Source organism: Mustela erminea, chromosome 16, assembly GCF_009829155.1.
Source record: "Mustela erminea isolate mMusErm1 chromosome 16, mMusErm1.Pri, whole genome shotgun sequence".
In the NCBI taxonomy this organism is placed as follows: Eukaryota; Metazoa; Chordata; class Mammalia; order Carnivora; family Mustelidae; genus Mustela; species Mustela erminea.
Window position 1 is genome coordinate 83,911,432 of NC_045629.1, and position 21,832 is coordinate 83,933,263.

A 21,832-nucleotide genomic window follows, 5' to 3' on the forward strand; every position below is an offset into this window, starting at 1 on the left:
TTATATACGCTCACATGACCAATCAGCGAGCAGGGTACAGGAGGGAGCGAATCAGGCTGTGCACCCAAACGAACAACTTCGCTAGCAACCAATGCTGTTTACTTCCTCTTTGGGCGTTCCGCTTAGTCTCACGAGGCAATCCTAACCTGGCAACTAGCCAGGCGCCATCTTTTAATGGCGGAGGCCGCCCTGGCCAGGGGCCTGCCTCTGACAGTGAAGGACTCAACATGTGGTGGGGGACAGCATCCAGGGACAGCCCAGCAGAGCAGACCACAGCTGCTCTCTCTGGACTCCTCCATGCAGACTATGGGAGATGGAACAGGGGAAATTCTGTGCAATGAATTTGGACTTTGCTCAGCACCCAGCAGAGTTGTGTGGGCTCACAGGTGTGCCCATGTTCCTTCATCCATCATCGGGAACGTGGGTCCAGTAGCCGGCAGCAGGGCCGGGTAGCCTCCCCTTGCTGAGTGCCGCTGCTCCTGGGAGCACAGCCTGGGGAGTGGGCGGTGTGGGGTCGGGCGGAGGCAGCAGTGCTGCCAGGTGGCCGATATCCCCATGTTAGAACATGCACGCCCGTGAGCTTCAGCACCTCTGTGTTGGCTTTCAGACCTAGAAAAACAGGAGTCTGAGGGTCCACATTGAGTCTAAGAAGCCATCTTCCAAGGGGAAGAAAACTCTCTGAAGCTCCATAAGCTGCCCGTTCCTCTTCTCTGATGTCTGGACTTGGTGGGTCACGCAAGGGCCCATGGGAGGAGCTCAGGAGTCGAGGCTTCAAATCTTGCCCATCAGAGGCTGCCGGGGACCTGTCCCCTGATTGATACTCGTGCAGCTGCTGGCACGTTCCTGAACATGCAGGCTCTCTGCAGCCTCTGCGTCTTTGAATGACATGTCCATCTGTCTGAAACATCATTCTGTTCCAAGCACTTAGAAACCTTCCACTACCTCCTCCTTTGTACAGAACGGGTATGACCACGAGGCATCAGTAGCCCAAGAAGGCCGGGGGCCAATGTAACTGTGAACGAGAGAGATATGGAAGCTAACCAAGCCTGGGCAGATAAAGGCAATGGGAAGGGTATGAGAAAGTTCAGCTTCCTCCAGCAAGGGGAGCACAGTCCATGGTACACAGGGTGTCGCGTCCGCTCATCTGAGAATATCAGGTAAGAACCCTATGATTGTCTACATTCACATAACATGACTTTCTAAAAATTCCAGAGTAGTGGGAAATTTCAATCATGTAATAAAAGTTACCTACCCAAAATGTAAAACAAATGCCAAAACTCAGAATTCATATGACCTTTCCAGTATTATCTCATAAATACCTGCTTAAAATACTAAAATTTACCAAATATCCTTCTCAGTGGGACAAAACTGACAGCCCTCCCATTGAGATCAGGAACATGACAAGGATAACCCAAAAGCCTCCACCTCCAAATTTCTAGAACTCATACAGCCATTCAGTAATGGGGCAGGATACAAAATCAATGCACAGAAATCAATTCCTTTCTTATACACTAACAATGAAACCATAGAAAGGAAAATTAGAGAATCAATTCCATTTATTCTAATACCAATAAGAATTATAAGATACCTTGGAGTAAACCTCACCAAAGAGGTAAAGGATCTGTACCCGAGGAACTATAGAACACTCATGAATGAAATTCAAAAGACACAAAAAGATGGAAAAGCATTCCATGCTCATGGATCACAAGAATAAACATTGTGAAAATGTCTATACTGCCCAGAGCAATCTATACTTTCAATGCCATCCTGATCAAAATTCCACTGGCATTTTTCAAAGTGCTGGAACAAACAATCCTAGAATTTGTATGGAGCCGGAAACAACTCTGAATCGCTAAGGAAATGTTGGAAAAGAAAAACCGAGCTGGGGGAATCACATTGCCTGATTTCAAACTTTACTACAAAACTATGATCACCAAGACAGCATGGTACTGGCACAAAAACAGACACATAGAGCAATAGAACAGAATAGAGAGTCCAGATATGGACCCGCAACTCTGTGGTCAAATAATCTTTGACAAAGGAGGAAAAAATACCCAGTGGAAAAAAGGCAGTCTCTTCAATAAATGGTGCTGGGATGGGGCGCCTGGGTGGCTCAGTGGGTTAAAACCTTTGCCTTTGGCTCAGGTCATGATCCCAGGGTCCTGGCATCAAGACCCGAATTGGCTCTCAGCTCGGCAGGGAGCCTGCTTCTCTTCCTCTCTCTCTGCCTGTCTCTCTGCCTGCTTGTGATCTCTGTCTGACGTCAAATAAATAAATAAAATCTTTTAAAAAACAACAAGTGGTGCCTGGAAATTTGCTTGGCTACATACAGAATGAAACTCAACCATTCTTTTACACCATAACACAAAGATAAACTCGAAATGGATGGGAGACCTCAACATGAGGCAGGAATCCATCAAAATCCTAGAGGAGAACATAGGCAGTAACCTCTTTAACATCAACCACAGCAACTTCTTTCAAGACATGTCTCCAAAGGCAAAGGAAACAAAAGTGAAAATGAATTTTTAGGATTTCATCAAGGTAAAAACCTTCTGCACAGTGTAAGGACCTATTTAGCCAGAGTGACTCCATCTTGGGTAAATAGCCACTTTGTTGTTTGTGCAGTAAACTTAAACTGACGCCCCCCCCCAACCCCCCAGAGAAACTTACTTAGAAACAAGTCTGGGAAACCAGTAAAATGTAGTCGGCTAGTTCCTGATAATAGAGCCCAGAATACAAGGACGAGTCAGGCCAGACGGAAACATCTAATCAGTAGGAAGTACTTTTTGTAACAGTGAGAAGGTCTTGCCCAAAACTAAATGACTCCATCTTGGAAGGATGACGATCTTATTATTCACACTGAATATGTTAACTGACTAAGCCTTCCCAGAAAGTACTGTGTGTAACGGTTCCTAGTATGGGGTACTCTTGAATAACACGTCACCAGACCAGATGGAACTAGCCAATCAGCAAGAGACACACAAGCCCAGTGGGTTGAGATACCAAGATATGGGTTGCAGTTTCACCCAATAAAAGGTAGCCTGTAAGATTGGGAGGGGTCGTCCTCTTCGGAGGCAGCCTTGACTGGTCAGTCAGTGGATTCTTGAGCCTGTAAGCTGCGGGTGGTTGAGCTCTTCAGAAATGTCCCTGGCGGATCAGTCTGACTTCTAGTGCTTGGCATGGAATAGAGCCTTGCATAACTTTAAGTTTGTTTCAGTCTCGTTCCCCTGGCCAATCAATCTGATTTCTAATACTTATCATAAAATAAAGCTTTAAATGACTTTCACTTGGTCTCAGTCTTGTTTCGTTTAGTAACAGACCTAACATTGGGGGCTTCTCCAGGATTAAATGATGAGAACTGAGCCAGCATCAGAATTTCTGGGAAAAGCCTCCTGAGGTAAGATGGTGAGACCCCATCCTTCGAGATCCTGTCTGTGTCTGTCTGGTTGTGGAGCTCCAGGGGTATGGTCCACCAGGGAGAAACCGGGCACAGTATTGCTCCCCAGGGCTGGAGTGGTGTCGGAGGCAGGCCCCTGGCCAGGGCGACCTCCGCCATTAAAAGATGGCGCCTGGGGAGCTGCCAAGAAAAATTGCCTCATGAGACTAAGCGGAACGCCCAAAGAGGAGGTAAACAGCATTGGTTGCTAGCAAAGTTGTTCGTTTGGATGCACAGCCTGATTCGCTCCCTCCTGTACCCTGCTCGCTGATTGGTCATGTAAGCGTATATAAGTGTGTAGACTTGTGGAAATAAAGAGAGAGAAGATGCATCTGAACTGGGACTTCTTGTCGTCCTTGTGGGTCGAGGGCGATAGAGTGGATGCGGGGATGCCCCATCCCTCCACTGGTGGATCGCCAGGGGGTTCGAGTCCCCTGCCATTTCAGGGGATTAGAGTCCCCCTGGGCGGTCACCAGGGGGGTTGAGTCCCCCTGGGCGGTTAGGGGACCGAGAAAATCCCCACCAGTGGCAGGTTATGTTTTGAGTTGGAATTATATCTTGCACACCCTTAGACTTGATATCTGATCGAGGGAGGGCCTCTGGGTCTGTGGTTGTCTTTGTCTTGTCTTTTTGTTGTTTGTTGTGTTTTTTATCGGCTTGAAGAAATTGGGCACGCGGAGAGTAAAGGGACTCTGACTTTTATCTCTCTGTTCCTCCTAATAGATGTGGGGCTTCTCCCTCACTCATTTCGTGTTGTTTGGGGCTATAACTGGAGCCAACTGGGATTAGTCTAACTGGAGACAGAGACTTCCCAAGCAGCTGCCAAAACTACCTTTGTTATGGGGAAATTCCGTCTTCTCTGGCCCGATATGGACTGCCTAACCCCTCCCTCCTTGCTGGCGGGAAAGCATGGTGTCTGCTTCTCTGTTGGGGCTGATGAGCTCTAAACTGGAAATCCTTTCTCTGCCTTCTGGCAGCACTTTGTTCTTCTGTCTCCCCCTTCTGTTTCTGCACCAACTTGGGTGCAGCCTGCATAACTGGCCTCTAGACCATCCTCAGTGCTTCCTGTACCACGACTCCTTCTCTGTCAAGGAGCAAGAAGAGCAGCCCTGGACCCAACACCCCCCCACTCCAGATCTCAGGTAAACATTCAAAGTGGAGTGGGCCCAGGTGGAACGTAAATCAGTATTTAAACTAAGTTGAGTTTGCTGATTTAATTACGATAGACGTGTCTTTCAAGTTACAGCAGTAAATGTGAAGCTTTTATTCTGTTAAGGTTTACTGAAGGTCAGATAAGCTGTTATTTGTTAAAATCTGTTAGCAAAGAGATGATTGAACTGATGGTTAATTGTCTGTCTCAAAGTTTTACTGGGTAATTGTTAAAGTAACTTTCAAAGTCTTTGGTAACCTCAAACTTTAAAGTTTTGGTTGGATGACAAATGAAATTAAATTATGGACATCTAGGTCTTAACCAAAGGATAAAATACTAAAGCATTAAGTACTTGATGTAGGTTTGTGCTTTTGACTTCTTACTGCAGAGAAACTAGGAATATTTAAATCTGTTGGTAAACATGTTTTGTGCTTAACTGATTCATAAATTTGCCATCTAAAGAATTGTTATAACTGTTCACAATTGGTTTATATTTAGTCTTCACTAGAGATTAAGATGTTTCTAAGAGTACAAAATTCTGCTAACTGTAAGGCTGATGGAAATTAGGAAAGCAACCCTGTATGTAGGAAAGTAGGAGATATGTAAAAAAGATTTAAGGAATGAGAATACATTTTTTAAAGGTAAAAGAAGGTAATTTTGTCCTAAATGAGATGGCTGTTTGGAAGGAAATGGCTTGGGACAAAACCTGAATGCAAAAGCAAGTCGTAGAAGGTTTGTGAAGGGAAATCTTCAGAAAAGGAATTTTAGGTATGGTCAGGACAGACTAAGATTAACTGTACACACAAAAAAGAGGGCCTAAGAGAGTGAGTGGTTTTGTCTTAAAGTAAAAATATCTGGTTGCACCAGGACGTGGAAGGAAATAACCCTGAGGGTCTGTAGTAAGTCGTAGAAGGCTTGGGGGAAGTGACTTTTATTTGCCTTGGTTTATAGGTTTAAAAGAAAACAAGGAAATATGTTGAAAATTTGACCATATTAAATCAGTTTTGGTGGATTTATTTACAAGAAGAGAAAAAAGACTAATGAATCTTTCCCTATAAAATGTTTCTGTTCAAATAAGGCATAGTATTTAAGAAAGGAAGACTAAAGCCCCGTGTCATGGCATTAATAAAGCTGTGTTCTCCTATCTCTCCGTGTGCCATTTGGCTTCCCTCTGTCACCTCGGATTTTCTGCAACATTTAGTTCCCTGACCGGGAATCCCAACTGTGCTGGCCCATTGTGCCACCAGTATGGGACAGGAGATGGGCCATGGAGAGCAAATGGAACACCTGCCCTAGGGCTTAGGCATGCCCTGCTGATTTCAGCAGACCCAAGGCTGGGCTCTCCTGGACAGCCGCGGCTCACCTCCACCCTGAGTAGGAGGCCGGGGACAACTAACTGGATCTGCCCGTTGAACCAGGAAAGCCCTGGGGCCACTGTCTGAGCCAGACCCATTCGTTAAAAAAATGGAAGGGGAGACTGATCATCTCCCATTAGCCAGGGATACCAGAGGGGGGTCCAACCTGTTTGAATCTGAAGAGTGCCTGACAGTGTGAATCTGTCTGTGTGGCTCCACTGCTTCGGCTATGGAGTCTGAGTGGGCTGCACCCTGAGTCTCGCGCGGCTTACATGGACAGACCTTAGCTAAGACACTCTTAAGTTCCCGCGAGAGACACGAGCAGGACAGCATCTGAAAGATGCCCCTCCCTTTGTCTGCGACATCATTCATGATGGGAGGGAAACCCAGAAAACTCACTATCTTGAGACTGCATGCTTAAGAAAAAAAGGAAAGACACCGGTACAAAAACCTGGTTTTCTCTGTTTAAAAGGGCAAAGTTTTCTTAGGTTAATTGATCTGTTATGGTTTTCTCTTTGCCTGCCCAGAAAACCCAGTTTCTATGTTTTGTTTTATCAGATGTTTAACATCCCTAGTTATATTTAGGAATGTACTTTAAAACTTCCTAAGGTTTTAGCAATTGTCGACAAGATTTAAATTATAAATGAGACCTCTTTGACTCATAAGACTTTTCCTTGGTATACTAAGTTACTCAGTAGGTACTACTAAACCAATAATAAACCTTGAGTTACATTTGGATAAGTGCTGTAACTAAGGGTTCTATACATTTCCTAAGGTTTTAATGTTTTAATAGGGTCATCACCTGGTAATTTAAACATATCTATTCTGAGTTCTTGTCATTTGTAATTGTTTTAATTCTCTTGTAAAATGAATTCTGCCCTAAGGGAAATTCATATGGGAGACTTTCAGGACAAATACAGGTCTCTGATATGTTAAAATCCTGGAATTGAAATGGGTAAGAATTTACAGAAGTAAAAGCTGCATTTGGACTAAACCAGAATTAGTAACATGGGACTAGATGAACTAAAAGATTGTAATGTTGTGTCTCTTAATGTTTTGTCTTAATTTTAGACATTGCTGGTTCTCTAATGTTTGTTCTTCTAGACTAAGAACTGTAATGTTTACTCTTCCAGACTAGAGAAACTGTTTTAGTTATCTGTAACTTACAGAGCTGTAAAAGTATTCATTTGCAAACGAATCAAAGCATTCAACTTTTCTCTCTGTCTGAACCCTCGGAAACCAAAAGGTCTCAGCAAGTATTCTTTCTTCCATGTCAATCAGTCACTTGCGTAAGTTCAATAAGAATCTGTTCTCCTTGTAACAGGACACCATTGGAAACACTGGTTATTTTATCAAGGCTTTGACTCGGATGAAATATTTGAAAAAAGACTCAGATATGACCAGACAGCTTAAAGGAACTAAGGTTGACTTTATAAAACCTGGAGCCATAAAGCCCTTTGGAACTATTGGCCTGATGATACCTTGCTTACAGAGTTCCCAGCAGCCTCACCAGGTGAGGAAAGAATGTCAGTCCCTGGTAGGCGCAGAGCCTCAGGAAGAAAAATTCGCCCAATTCGACAGGTATTACAAGCACGTCTGATGACAAGTATGTGGCTTGGCTTCTGGCCCGGAGAGGCTACTAAAAGTTCAACCTAGAGATTCCTTATAAAAAGTTCCAGCAAAGCAGATTCTAAAAGATCTATATGATCACTCACTGTTCTTGCTGAACTTATGTAAATAATTAGACCAAGTTTGTTAAAACTGGATTTGTTTTTTCAAATGAATTAGTCCTGATTTGGCTATCTCTGGAAATGAGGGTTATTTTAGAGAGAAAAATTTGTGTTTTAATAACACACATTTATGGATGTTAAATTCTAGATTTAATTGTTCTTAAATGTTTGTTTGCCTAAGCTAGACAACTTGAGGTAAACTTCAGAGAAGTTGCACAATAGCTCGTTTAGACGATCTTGCCTTTGCCAGTCAGTCATCCCCAGATATAAGGAAGAAAATTCAAAAAATTAAAGGACTTAAAGGGGAAAATCTAACTGAGTTAGTAAAAATAGCAAAAAAAAAGTTTAACAACAGGAAAAATATGAACACAAGTATACGTTGTTTTTGTGGATACCTTTTCAAGCTGGGTAGAAGCTTTTTCCGCCAAACATGAGATGGCAAAAGTAGTAGCCAAAAACTACTAAAAAACAATTCCTAGGCTTCGGTTGTCTCTCATGATCGGGTCAAACAATGGCCCTGCATTTGTGAGTTCAGTCTCACAGGCATTGGCCAAGGCCATGGACCCTAATTAAAAACTACACTGTGCCTACCAGCCCCAGAACTCCAGATAAGTAAAAATAAAAGATAAACTGAACTCTTAAGGAGACCTTGACAGGGTTAATTCTGGAGACTGGTGATGATTAGATGAATCTCCTTTCCTTCACCCTCCTTAGGGCACAGTATACACCCCACTTTCTTTAAGTGATGTACATGGGACTCCCCTCATCTCTTGACAAGTTTTCTCCCACTTGCCAGTAATCCTCTGTAATCAGAATATTGTTACAGATGATCCTTACCACGCACAGAGACTTCTTCACTGTCAGCACTGCATTCAGCTTCCTCCATCTTTCGTAACTCCCCTACATTCCTCAACTGATCAATGTTGACCCGAATAGGTAGGGACAACTCTACGCCCCTATTCAGCAGGAAGAAGTTACAGAAGATGAGACCTTCCACCTTCAACCACTGTAAAGATTTAAGGGCCAAAATTGTTTAGGGGAAAATGATAAGAGAGCAGAAGGATGACGGAGGACAAAGCAAAAACTGGCACCTTCCACCCCTCCTCCCCCGACCTCGGTGACGTATGTAGCATCGCTCAGGCACTCCTAAATGCCCCAAAACAAAAACAAACTTAAAAGTCAAGGATTTGACTAATCTCCAAAGAAAAGGGGAGAATGTGAGGACCTATTTAGCCAGAGTGACTCCATCTTGGGTAAATAGCCACTTTGTTGTTTGTGCAGTAAACTTAAACTGACGCCCCCTCCCCAGCCCCCCAGAGAAACTTACTTAGAAACAAGTCTGGGAAACCAGTAAAATGTAGTCGGCTAGTTCCTGATAATAGAGCCCAGAATACAAGGACGAGTCAGGCCAGACGGAAACATCTAATCAGTAGGAAGTACTTTTGGTAACAGTGAGAAGGTCTTCCCCAAACCTAAATGACTCCATCTTGGAAGGATGACGATCTTATTATTCACACTGAATATGTTAACTGACTAAGCCTTCCCAGAAAGTACTGTGTGTAACGGTTCCTAGTATGGGGTACTCTTGAATAACACGTCACCAGACCAGAGGAACTAGCCAATCAGCAAGAGACACACAAACCCAGTGGGTTGAGATACCAAGATATGGGTTGCAGTTTCACCCAATAAAAGGTAGCCTGTAAGATTGGGAGGGGTCGCACTCTTTGGAGGCAGCCTTGACTGGTCAGTCAGTGGATTCTTAAGCATGTAAGCTGCGGGTGGTTGAGCTCTTCAGAGATGTCCCTGGCGGATCAGTCTGACTTCTAGTGCTTGGCATGGAATAGAGCCTTGCATAACTTTAAGTTTGTTTCAGTCTCGTTCCCCTGGCCAATCAACCTGATTTCTAATACTTATCATAAAATAAAGCTTTAAATGACTTTCACTTGGTCTCAGTCTCATTTCGTTTAATAGCAGACCTAACACACAGCAAAGGAAACAGTCAACAAACCAAAGAGACAACCCATGGAATGGGAGAAGTTATTCGCAAATGACACTACAGACAAAGGGCTGATAGCTAAGATCTGTAAAGAGCTCCTCAAACTCAACACACAGAAAACAGATAATCAAGTCAAAAAATGGACAGAGGACATGAACAGACACTTCTCAAAAGGAGACCTAGAAATGGCTAACAGACACATGAAAACATGTTCATCATCTTTAGCCATCACAGAATTTCAAGTCAGAAAGCACATTGAGATACCACCTGAAACCAGTTAGAATGGCCAAAATTAACAGGACAGGAAACACGTGTTGGAGAGGATGTGGAGAAAGGGGAACCCTCTTACACTGTTGGTGGGAATGCAAGTTGGTGCAGCCACTTTGGAGAACAGTGTGTAGATTCCTCAAAAACTTAAAAATAGAGCTACCCTATGACCCGGCAATTGCGCTACTGGGTATTTGCCCCAAGGATACAGATGTAGTGAAAAGAAGGACCATATGTACCCCCACGTTCATAGCAGCAGTGCCACAACTGCCAAACTGTGGAAAGAGCCAAGATGCCCTTCATCAGATGAAGGGATAAAAAAGATGTGGTCCATATACACAATGGAATATTACACAGCCGAGAGGAAGGATGAATACCCAACTTTTGTATCAACATGGACGGGACTGGAGGAGATTATGCTGAGTGAAATCAGTCAAGCAGAGAAAGTCAATTGCCATATGGTTTCACTTACTTGTGGAGCATAAGGAATAACATGGAGGACATTAGGAGAAGGAAAGGAAAAATGAATTGGGGAAAATCAGAGGGGGAGATGAAGCATGAGCGACTGTGGACTCTGAGAAACAAACTGAGGGTTTTGGAGGGGAGGGAGGTGGGGGATGGGTGAGCCCGGTGGTGAGTATTAAGGAGGGCACGGATTGCATGGACCACTGGATGTGGTGCATAAACAGTGAATCTCGAAACACTGGGAAAATAAAATAAAATTAAAAAAAAAAAAAAGACAAAAGCACAAGGAAACAAGATACAAGGAATAAGTAGAAAGAGACCACCAGGGATGTCAAACACTGCAAATAATAGATACGGAATACAAAGTAATGTTTTCAGGTTAACATACAATGTTGTGTTCATCTCAGGGGTACAGGCCTGTGATTCATCAGTCTAACACAATTCACAGCACTCACCATAGCACATACCCTCCCCGGTGTCAGTCATCCAGCCACCCCATCCCTCCCACCCCCTCCACTCCAGCAACCCTCTGTTTGTTTCCTGAGATCAAGAGAGTCTCTTATGGTGTGTCTCCCTCTCTGGTTTTTGTCTTGCTTTATTTTTTCCTCTCTTCCCTTATGACCCTCTGCCCTGTTTCTCAAATCCCACATGCCAGTGAGATTATATGAAAATTCCCTTTCTCTGAATGCCCTCTAGTTCCATCCACATTGTTGCAATGGCAGGATTTCATTGTCTGATGGAGGCATAATATTCCATTGTATGGGTAAACCACATGTTCTTTATCCATTCATCTGTTGATAGCTCTTTCCATAGTTTGGCTATTGTGGACATTGCTGCTATACATTGGGGTACATGGGACTCTCTGGATCACTGCAGTTTGTATCTTTGTGGTAAATGCCCAGTTGTGCAGTTGCAGGGTCGTAGGGTGGCTCTATTTTCAAGTTCTTGAGGACCCTCCATACTGTTTTCCAGAGTGGCTGCACCAGCTTCCACTCCCACCAACAGTGTAGGAGGGATCCCCTTTCTCCGCATCCTTGCCAGTGCTGGTCATTTCCTGACTGGTTAATTTTAGTCATTCTGACTGGTGTGAGGTGGTATCTCATTGTGGTTTTGATTTGTATGTCCCCGATGCCGAGTGATGTAGAGCACTTTTTCGTGTATCTGCTGGCCATTTCGATGTCTTCTTTGCAGAAATGTCCGTTCATGTCTTCTGCCCAGTTCTCGATCGGATTATTTGTTCCTTGGGTGTTGAGTTTGGTAAGTTCTTTCTAGATTTCAAATACTAGCCCTTTATCTGATATGTCATGGGCAAATAACTTCTCCCATTGTGTCAGTTGTCATTTGGTTTTATCGACCGTTTGCTTTGCTGTGCAAAAGCACGCTACCTTAATGAAGTCCCAACAGTTCAATTTTTGCCCTTGTTTCCCTTGCCTTTGGAGATGTGTCTAGGAAGAAGTTGCTGCAGCTGAGGTCAAAGGGGTGGCTGCGTGTGTTCTCAAGGATTTGGATGGATTCTTGTCTCACATTGAGGTCTTTCGTCCATTTGGAGTCTAATCTTGTGTGTGGTGTAAGGAAACGGTTCTGTTTCCTTCTTCTGCATGTGGCCGTCCAATTTTCCCAGCACCATTTGTTGAAGAGACTCTTTTCCATTGGATTTTCTTTCATTCTTTGTCAAGATTAATTCACCATTGAGTTGGGGGTCTATTTCTGGGCTCTCTAGTCTGCTTCATTGATCGATGTGTCTGTTTTTGTGCCGGTGCCTTACTGTCTTGATGATGACAGCTTTGAAATAGAGTTGATGTCTGGAATCGTGGTACCACCAGCTTTGGTTTTCTTTTTCAACCTTCCTCTCGCTATTTTCTGGTTCCAGACAAATTTTAGGATTACTTGTTCCATTCTTTGAAAAACGTTGATGGTATTTTGATAGTGATTGTACTGAATTTGTCCATTGTTCTAGGTAGCATAGACATTTTCACAATATTCCTTCTTCCAATTCATGAGCATGGAACGTTTTTCCATTTCTTTGTGTCTTCCTCAATTTCTTTCGTGAGTATTCTCTAGTTTTCTGAGTACAGGTTCTTTGATTCTTTGGTTAGATTTATTCCTAGGTGTCTTATGGTTTGGGGTGCAATTGTAAATGGGATTGACTCTTTGATGTCTCTTTCTTTTGTCTTGTTGGTGTATAGAAATGCAACTGAATTCTGTGCATTGATTGTATATCCTGCCACTTTACTGAATTCTTGCACGAGTTCTGGTAGTTTTGGGGTGGAGTCCTTTGGATTTTCACATAGAGTATCATGTCCTCTGCAAAGAGTGAGAGTTTGACTTCTTCATTGATGATTCAAATGCCTTTAAAAAAAATTTCTTTGTCAAATAAATAAAATCTTTAAAAAGGCGGGGGGGGGGGCACCTGGGAGGCTCAGTCATTAAGCAGCTGCCTTCAGCTCAGGTCATGATCCCAGAGTCCTGGGATCAAGCCCCACATTGGGCTTTCTGCTCAGTGGAGAGCCTGCTTCTCCCTCTCCCTCAGCTCTACCTACTGTGCTCTCTCTCTCTCTCTCTCTCTCTGTCAAATAAATAAATAAATAAAATCCTTTAAAAAATTTGTTGTTGTTGTTGTTGTTGTTGTCTGATTGCTGAGGCTGGGACATCTAGTACTATGCTGAGTAGCAGTGCTGACAGTGGACATCCCTGCTGTGTTCCTGACCTTAGGGATAAAGCTCTCCATTCTTCCCCATTGAGAATGATATTCAGTGTGGGTTTTTCATAGGTGGCTTTTATGATTTTGAGGTATGCACCCTCTATCTCTGCACTGTGAAGAGTTTTAATCAAGAGAGACTGTGGACTCTGAAAAACCATCTGAGGGTTTGGGAGGGGTGGAGGGTGGAGGTTAGGTGAGCCTGGTGGTGGGAATTAAGGAGGGCACGTATTGCATGGAGCACTGGTTGTGGTGCATAAACAATGAATTCTGGAACACTGAAAAGAAATTTTAAAAATAAATAAAAATTTTAAATAGAAATTTAAAAAATGAATTAAAAATTTTTTTAAAAGGATGCTGTACTTTTTTCATTGTTTTTCTGCATCTATCGAGAACATATGGTTCTTGTTCTTTCTTTTATTAATGTAGTGTGTTGCATTAGTTGATTGATTTCCAGATGTTGAAGCAACCTTGCAGCCCAGAAATAAATCATGGTGAATAATCCTTTTAAGGTAGTGTTGGATCCTATTGGCTAGAATTTTGGTGAGAATTTTCGCATCCATGTTTAGTAGGGACATTGGCCTGTAACTCTCCTTTTTGATGGGGTGTTTGTCTGGATTTGGGATCAAGGTAATGCTGGCCTCATAAAATGTTTTTGGAAGTTTTCCTTCCATGTCCGTCTTTTGGAAAAATAGGTATTAATTCTTCTTTCAAAGTTCGGTAGAATTTCCCTAGAAGCCATCTGGCCCTGGGATCCTGTTTGTTAGGAGACTTTTGATGACTGCTTCATTTTTCTTGCTGGTTATGTGTCTGTTCAGGTTTTCTACTTCTTCACGGTTCAGTTTTGGTAGTTTTTACATCTCTAGGAGCGCATCCCTTTCTTCCCGATTGTTGACATATAGTTGCTCATAATACGTTCTTCTAACTGATTGTATTTCTTGGGTGTTGGTTGTGATCTCTCCACTTTCATTCATGATTTTATTAATTTGGGTCCTTTCTCTTTTCTTTTTGATAAAGCGGGCCAGGTGTTTGTCAATCTTAATAATTCTTTCAAAGAACCAGCCTCTAGTTTCATTGATCTGTTCTGCTGTTCTTTTGGTTTCTATTTAATTGATTGCTGCTGTGATCTTTATTATTTCTCTTCTCTTGCTGGGTTTAGGCTTTATTTGCTGTTCTTTCTCCAGCTCCTTTAGGTGTGAGGGTAGGTTGTGTACTTGAGACCTCCTTGTTTCTTGAGAAAGGCTTTGTAGTGCTGTGTACTTTCCTCTTAGGATAGATTTCACTGCATCCCAAAGGTTTTAAACAGCTATGTTTTCATGAATTTTTAAAAAATCTTCTATAATCTCCTGGTTGACCCATTCATTCTTTAGTAGGATGTTCTTTAACCTCCATTTATTTGAGGTCTTTCAACTTCCCTCTTGTGATCGAGTTCAATGTTCAAAGCAGTGTGGTCTGAAAATATGCAGGGAATCACCCCAGTCTCTTGGTACCAGTTGAGACCTGATGTGTGACCCAGGATGTGATGTATTCTGGAGACTCTTCCATGTGCACTAGAGAAGAATGTGTATTCTGTTGCTTTGGGATGGAATGTTCTGAATATATCTGTGATGTCCATGCGGTCCCGTGTGTCACTGGAAGTCCTTACTTCCTTGTGGAGCTTCTGTCTAAATGATCTGTTGCCGCTTCCAGTTGGCGACGGGAGAAGAATTAGGCACAAACAAGTCAGCTGCAAGAGATTGGGAGCAGGGGACAACAGTCAAAAAGACTGCTGCCATGAGCAACTCCACAGTCGCACTTTTATTAGATAGAAACAATAGCCAACAGAAGAACCGATGAAGGTCAAACGTTAATCACATGTCTTGTGGACAAGCAAGAGGGAGGATCAAGTTTCTAGTTAACCACGCACACTCGAAGGACTCATCTAACCAACAACGGGCGCTTCTGGGAAGAGAAAGGAGCGAGAACGGAAAAGGGAGGCAGCCGGTATTTCGTTCCACCCTGAGCTGACCGGGCGTTCCCATGTGCTGGGCTTCCCTGAAGCAGGCGCCGTTCTGCCCTGGGCGGGCCAGCGTTCCCGGCTGCCCGGCTTCTGTGAAGGGGCAGCCTTTTGCCCTGAGCGAGCCGGGCATCTCCAGCTGCCCAGATTCACGGTCGTATATCATCCTTCTCCCCAAAGACCCATTGCCAGTATATGCTTTTCTTAAGGCCATATCTAAATGTGCTTGGCAACTAGTAAAATCCTCCAGGGGTTATAGTTTAAGTAACAAATTGTTCCGAGGGGCAGCAGCAATCTGTCCATTTCACTGAGGGGGTTGTTAAAATTCCCTAGTATGGTTGTATTATTCTTGATGTGTTTCATGATTTTGTTATTAATTGGCTTAGGAAATTGGCTGCTCTCATATCGGGGGCATATATATTTACAGTTGTTAGATCTTGTCGGATAGACTTTTTTAGTATGACATAGTGTCCTTCCCCGTCTCTTATTACAGTCTTTGTCAGATAAAAGGATTGCTACCACAGGTTTTTTGTTTGTTTGTTTGTTTGTTTGTTTACATCCTTTAGTGTGGTAAATAGTTTTCCACCCCCTCGCTTTAAATCGGGAGGTGTCTTTGGGTCTAAGATGAGTCTCTTGCAGACAGCATATCCATTGATCTGGGGTTTTTTTGTTGTTGTTGTTGTTTTTTATCCAATCTGATAAGCTGTGTCTTTTGAATGGGGCATTTAGTCCCTTTACATTCAGGATAATGATGGAGAGAGGAATTTAGTGCCATCGTAAAGCCTGTAAGGTGACTGTTACTGTGTATTCTCTTTGTTCCCTTGTGGTCTATGTTACTTTGACACTCTCTCCTTGCTTAGAAGACCCCTTTCAATATTTCCTGTAGCTCTAGTTTGGTGATCACAAATTCTTTTAGTTTCTCTTTGTCCTGGAAGCTTTTTACCTGTCCTACTATTTTCAATGATAGCCTAGTTGGATATAGTATTGTTGGCTGCATATTTTTCTTGTTTAGTGCCCAGATATATCATGCCAGTCCTTTCTGGCCTGTCAGGTCTCTGTGAATAGGTCTGCAGCTAATATAAACACTTTAATGAAATCCGAGTGAAACTAGAGGGTCAGGTGACCGCTGGATTGGCACGAAGCCATGGAGTGACCACCATCTCACAAGTAACTTTGCTTATAGAAGAATAAGAGCATATGGGGTGACTGGGTGGCTCAGTGGTTTAAAGCCTCTGCCTTCGGCTCCGGTCATGGTCCTGGGGTCCTGGGATTGAGCCCCACATCGGGTTCACTGGTCAGCGGGGAGCCTGCTTCCCCCTCTCTCTCTGCCTGCTCTCTGCCTACTTGTGATCTCTGTCGGTCAACTAAACAAATAATAATCTTAAAAGAAGAAGACGAAGACGAAGAGCATAGAAAACACGACAAAAGAAGAAGACATAGTCAAAAAATGGTATGGGGATTTTCCTGAAAGAAAAAATTCTACAGATAACTCTTAGGAATGAGAAATGGAAGAGCTGAGCAAAAAAATTGAGGAAAGTGAAATATTACACATTACACATAGGTGAAGACTGAGTAAGAAACGGGGGTGTAAGCTGTCAATGTCACAGCCGTGATTTTGCCAGCAAAATGGGAGTTTCAGAGAATTGCAGGACCGGACGAGCAAGCAACAGCTGAGCCACAGTCTAGTCCCACAAACAAAGGGCACGAATGTTACTTTCGGGTGAAGAAGAAGGACGCTGGGAGCGTGGGATTGAAGGAAAGGCCACCGGAGGCTAGCAGGGCTCCAGACAGATGCTGGCTTCTGGTGGCTGTGCTGCAGGGGGTGGTGACTTCGTGTGGAGCCCCATCTTTCCCTGCGGGGTCCCATAACTCATGGTGTTTCCTGTGACAGACATGGAGGGCTAGGGACCCCTTCTGGCGTCCCCTTCTAGCTCCCAGAGTCCACATCCATAAGGTTTACCTTTACTCTTTTTCACAAAGCTAAACACGTTCCTTAACTGAAATTCACAGAAAGGAAAAGAGATGGGAAATGCAGCCAGAGGCCCAAGTGCTTGGCCAGTGGAGGACACAGTGTAGAGAAGTAGGGAGAAGGCCAAAGAGGTCAAGGGAAGAGGAAGCACAGGCAACGTTCAAAGTAAGAACCGTGGAGGATGTGCCAAGGGGGCTGAAGGGCAGGGCAAGGGAGATGGGAGGTATGGATGGTTTCCTCGGCACAACGCTTCCGTTGTATGGGGCGAAGAGACTTGCAGAGGGTAGCAGTGATGGACACAGAGCGAGCTGATGGCACTCAATACCCCTGAGCTGAGCACTACAAAATGGTCAAGAAGGTCAAGTTCTTACTCTGCGCATCTTAAAACCAGGGAAAGCGAGACAAACGGAAAACATGGCGTAATCTGAAAACAGAACGTGAAGAATAATCATTCTACATCAGTTATCACACGTATGCCACCAGAATGAATTTGGGAGGAAAAGGCGCCGAGTTGAGATGGGCAACCAGACACCGCCGCACGGCACTCCAGGAGCCACTGTCTCCGATGCACTTCCTGAGAGGCGGAGAGTCGCAGGACGGAAATTTACATCGCAGGCGACGGTGGCCAAAGGAAAAGGCTGCCTCCGTGCTGCTGGGGTGGGAGGTGCACCCATGTCTTCCGTGGACCAGGGCAGGGCCCCGGGCCGGTGAGCCAGCATGGGTCCCTCTTGCTACCCGCTCAGTAGTCTGCCTAGAGGGATGGGGGCCCCCGGGCAGGCGTGGGTGGTGATGAGCACACCTCACCAGCCCTCGGGCTGTCAGCGTCTTCTCCAGCGACTGACCACCCGGAATACAGACGCAGCTGGCGACGTCAGAACACTGCAAGGGAGAGCCACGCCGGAGAAGCACCCAGCGCAGAAAGCGTCAGGTCGGTCCAGCTGCCTGGCTTGGACAGAGTGACGTCCACTCCGGATGGCAAGATTCGCTAACGGCCCTCTCATGGCCTCGTGCTGTCCCATCTCACACTGGTGAGCAAGCTGGGTGGCAGAGGGACAGAGGGAGGAAGAGGTGTGTGTGCGCGTGCACGAACGCACACACATACCCACACACACACACACACACACACACACACACCCTCTCCCACTGCGGGCACCGGCCTCCCGGAGACCCAAGTTCAAAGCAGTGAGCTCTGCAGTTCTCAGAGTTGATCCCGGCAGGGAAGCAGGAAGCACAATGGTCCAGAGGTTGGAGACACCCATGTTCTGTGGAAAAGCACCCGAGGGCCCCAAAGAACCTAGCGGGGAGAAGGCACAGGGCGCTGGGCGGCCACTGCTGTCTGCACGTCGGGGCTGTTGGTCCGTTCGAGAAACACTGCCTGAGTCCTCCCCACGTCACCTCTGCCACCCACGAGGCCAGACCCAGGTGCTGGTCCGGCACGGAAGGACAAGCTGAAAAGCCAGCACACTGCATTTGGAGCCCCTCGTGTTCCCCGAGCACCACAGGAGGCGCTCAGAGAGCCCAGGCTCGATGCAGGAGCTGCCGGCCACTGTGGGGGCCACTCTCTGCCTGGCGTGCGGATTGGCGGTCTGCCACCGGCCAGCGATCAGCCTGGGAGGAGGGGAGCTCGGGATGGTCTGTCCGTCTGTCTGGTAGGAGGGGCTCCCGTCCAGAGCTTCAGGGCATTTGAGCAGGTGCCTGCCTTCTGCTGGTCTGCAGCCTGCCGCGGGGGCAGCGCTCCTGTCCCCGGGACCCAGGAGTAGCGTGGGGCCTGACTGGGTCCTGCCCGGCCAGAGCAGGCTCCCCGCACTGGTGCCCGCGGACCACTGACATTGGCCTACAGGCCTCGAGGTCTGTTGCTTTCTCGCGGGGGCCCTCTTCGGAGTGGAAGGAAGGACCCAGCCCAGCCCTAGAAGAAGAGCGGGCAGTTCCCCCACCTCCCGTTCCCAGCGCACCACCTCCCTGTTCCCCCCAACGTAAGGCCCGTCGTGGGGTCTCCGTCTCCCCCAGACCTCATGGGGGACCTGACCTTAAACAGCCATATATAGTGCACTTCAGCGTCTAGCTTCCGGCCGGGCTCAAACCTGATGCGGAGCGTGCGGTGCCGCGGTGAGCAGCTGAGACGTGCTCCTCGTCACTCGGGTCTGTCTGGCCCCCTGGCCCTGCCCTCGCTGCGGGTGCTTCTCCCTGCAGGCCCTGGGGCAGCGCCGCCCCCCGCCCGGGGAAGCCGGCTACCGGCTTGGAAGGCAAAGAGGCGCTTCTCTGGCACCGGTCACGTGGTGATGCCTGCTGAGCGCGGGCAGGAGGGAGGGGCAGAAGGGGGAAGGGAGGGAGGCAGCCCCGGCCCGGCCCGTCCATCGCTTCCCCTTCAGTGGTGCGCACGCGCGGCCGTGACAGCCCTTTCCCCCCGACCGGACATCGGGGGGCACTTGTTCCCCGTTTCTCCCCGGTTCTCCTAGAGCACCAGCGCACACATAATGCCATGTTGGGAATATAGTATCATGGCGTGGAGGCCGAGAACATTAAGGGCATCCCCCGTCAGGCTTAGCTCTCGCATAAGTACGGCCACCTCAGCCCGGGCAGCCGGCTCAGACCCTGTGCCCAAGGGCTGAACTTTCCCCTACTTCGCTTTCGTAAGCCCCACGCTGCTTTGGTTCCGGGAATCCCCACCCTGCTCTAGTAGCAGGAACCCATAAATACCCCTGCCTTTACCAAGCTCGCATCCGAGTCCCTGCTCCGCTGTGTCGGGTATACTTGGGCCCAAGCTTAAGCTTGACAAATAAACCCTCGCGTGATTGCATCGGTGCTTGGCTCCTTGGTGGTCTCTCGGAGGGGAAAACTCGGGCACAACAATGGAAATAGAGGGGCGGGGACTCCCGGGTACCAGGGCATGTTCTGTGCGGAGCTCCCTGCTTCCAGAAGAGGGGCCCCCGTGTTCCCCATGACCTGTGCGGTGGGCATTGCGAGGCAGCTGATGGGGCCAGGCCGGGCTTGGGTTTGCTGCCCGCAGCCCAGGGGAGGGAGTCAGAGAAGCCCCTTGGGGGCGGGCTCCGTCTCTGCAGTTGGGGCCGGGAAGGACTAGATATAAAGTGTGGACAGCTGGGACCCAAGCCCCAGGGAGGGCGGAGGGCTGACCCTGACGGACTTGCTCCCAGCAGCCCACGTGCCAACCTCAGCTCTTTTGCAGAGGCGGGCCCGCGGCTCAGGGTGCCCGTCCGCGGACGGTTCTTTTTCCGGACACTGGGCCTTGGGGCGCCCGCCTCATTCAGGGACACCTTGGCCTGGCCTTGCCCTGGCCCGCCGCCGACTGTGTCCTTCTCCACCCCCCGCTGGAGCGTTGTCAGCAGGAACGGGCAGTGCCAGGGCTGGGGATCTCCCTCTCAGGCCGCTTGGGCCTTGGCCCCCCAGCTCTGCCTCAGAGCAGCCACCCTGCCCCGCCCCCCAGGGCCTGCCAGGCCTGTGGGTCCATGGGGTGGGGGCAGCAGCCCAGCAGCGGCACTGGCAGCCCTCCTGGGTGCGCACCAAGGAGGAGGCTTCACAGGAAGAGTTTTCCGGAACCTGCTCCCGGGCACAGGGCTGGGGCGCCGGCCCACACCGGGACTTCGGGGCAAGTGCAGGACCGTCGGCCGCCGGCACCTCCCTGATGGAGCCGGCTGCACCGTTCCTCTCGGCAGGAGAGGCTGGCTGCAGGCCACCTGCCTCCCCAGGTCCTCGTGGCAGGCTGTGTGGGGACACGGAAAGCAGACCCCTTGCGGTAGCCCTGTCAGGCCTGAGAACGGGCAGCAGAGGTCCGGAGGGGCCGGGAGGCAGAGGGCCCACGGGCAGGCACGGGCAACAGGAGTGTCCGGCGTGGCGTGGGCCGATGTGCCTCCAGCCTGCCTCTCTGCCCGAGGACCGCTTGGGCCCCCTCCGGGGCTGAGGCACCGCACACATCTCAGCTTGCTGAAGGGGCCTGCCTGGCCGTCCTGACTCCTCGGCCGCCGCACCTGAAGACCTTCCCCTAAGCCGCCAACCCACAGAAGGGGCGGGAGCAGGGAACGGATTCAGCAGGAGGGCGACCCTGGGAGGTAGCAGGAGCGAGGGGCTTCTGTCCCCTTGTCTGGGCATGGGAACAATGACGGCCGTGGGAAGGCTGCCAGGAATCGGGGGGATAGGTGCCCTGGACCCCGACCCGCGGGCCCAGCCTGCAGAGGGTGGACAGCCCACGCCCGCAGCACCCCCCAGCACAGACTCCACGCTGCCCCCGGCCTGCGCTCAGAGTCTGCGTCCGGGAGAGCCCCCTTCCGAAGGAGGAGAAGGGAGGGCGTGGGCCCCGAGCACAGGCCCGGGCGGGCCGGCCAAGCTTGGGCCAAGGCGAGCGAGCCTCTCCCGGGGCCTCCGCCACATCAGTGCCATCCCCAGGTGTGTCTCTGGGTTCCTCTGACTGACCCCCAGCACTGAAAGGCCTCACTGGCGGGGACTCGGGGACTCTTGCCAGCTCAGGGCTCCTGGTTTGAGTCCCGGTGCCCTGCACCTAGCCAGAGGCCTGGGGAGGAGCAGACAGAAAGGCCCGTGCGTTAATGGGATGGAGGCCCTCGCTCGTCCCCAGCTCCTGTCCCAGGCGGCTCTCCTCTCTCTCTATTCCCCACGGGAAGGACGGAAGGGCCCCTACCCCGACCGGCCGACCCCACCGAGCCCCCAGGCCAGACCCTGCACAGGCTCTCACCAGCCACCCGCCCGCAGGTCTTGCGTCAGTGGGAGACAAGGCACCCATCCATCTCTTTCCTCTGCCTC